Here is a 1,555-nt window from a genome sequence, read left to right on the forward strand (position 1 = left end):
ATCTGCTCTCTTGAATCTCGATGGCTGCTTCCACTAATGTCCCGTCTACTTCATTCTCATCCTCCGCCTCTCCACGGCCTGATGTGTTCTTGAGTTTCAGAGGTGATCGAGGACACTCGCCACAACTTCACACGGAACCTTTACGAAGCCCTGATCTCCAAAGAGGGATTGAAACGTTCAAAGACGATGAGGAAATTAAAATAGGAGAGGAGATCTCTGAAGCTCTCGAGAAGGCGATCAAGGAATCAAGGTTAGCCGTTATCATATTCTCAAGGAACTATGCTAATTCGATATGATGCTTAGAAGAACTCGCCTTGATTATGTAACGCTGGGAAAACCAGAAGCTCAAGGATTTTACATCGTTCACAAAAGAAAGGATGTTGGATTCACATCGAGATTACAGTGCATGCGCATATCGGGGATCGGAACGGTAACAAATTGACGATAAGGAGCCACAACTACAGGGATAGGGATGAAGACAGATAGCACTGGCACAAATGTAACTGGAGTCGTAATGCTTCTAAAACTGATTCCATAGAGAAAACCTTGGTATCGATATTCATTCAGATAAAACATCTTCTTCATGGCTGAGAACACACCGTGTATTACCAGGCTATCGGAACCTGCTTGATGGTGCTGTCCAATTCTTTTTACCTGAAGAATCTTTGCCATTCGATCCAAACCCAGCTCTCCGCCGTAAAACTCATGAAAGAATTTTGCCATGAATTTCAAATCGTAGAGCGTAGGGAAGGTTAACCTTACAACAAGCATGAATTCTTGGAGTGATTCAGGCATGGGTTTTCCATAACTCAATACCTTTAAAAGGTAAGCGATGTCATAGACGCCATGGAAAGTTATCCATTCAATCCTGGCACCTTGAGACTTAATGACACTCATGAACCTATTGGAAAATACTTTCATCTCAATGCCCTCCCTTTTGTTTCTCTCCAAATCTATACCATTCTGGCGGAGTAAGTCAATGGATGCAGCAACATGAAGGTCTTCCTCGGGATCAAAATCTGAAAAATTAAACTGCCAGACACCACCTGATGGAGGGAGATTACCGTAAAAATCACTGAATGCAAAACCGAACTGTATAGGCTTCAACCTATTCACGTTGAACTTCAAATCTTCGTATCTATCGGTATCCTCTGCATATCTCGGAGTATTATGCAGAAACCCTGGAAACTCAGAATCGAACGATATACATGGATAGTCGTGGACTATACCCATAATGGAAACCATCTCTTGCTCAAAATTTGAGCGCCAAACCTCACGTATGATTATTTGATTCATTTCCATGAATAGTTGTTTCGTTGTCAGTGACAATGCAAAGAAATAAACGATTGACAGGTGAGAAGAGTAACAGGAAGCAAAACATTAATCAGAGAGCTGAATGTAAATTTTGAGCTTAGAACCACAGAATTTATAAGATTTTTGGATGACAATTGAGAAGTCTTGAATGAGAAGTAGAATTCCTAATCCGAGTTGAAGTTGGATTTCAAGTACGAGTTGAACTGGAATTTAATCCTAGAAAACCATCCCCATCTACCAT

The 1,555-nt window shown here is 41.2% G+C and overlaps 1 pseudogene; it reads right to left on the minus strand.

Moving 5' to 3' along the window:
- Positions 1 to 363: 363 nt before the first annotated feature.
- Positions 364 to 1,302, minus strand: LOC149002519 (putative CCR4-associated factor 1 homolog 6 pseudogene; annotated as a pseudogene).
- Between the last annotated feature and the right edge of the window lie 253 nt (positions 1,303 to 1,555).

This window comes from Hakea prostrata, chromosome 10 (assembly GCF_041222555.1).
Source record: "Hakea prostrata isolate BN-2017 chromosome 10, UWA_Hpros_2, whole genome shotgun sequence".
Taxonomy (NCBI): Eukaryota; Viridiplantae; Streptophyta; class Magnoliopsida; order Proteales; family Proteaceae; genus Hakea; species Hakea prostrata.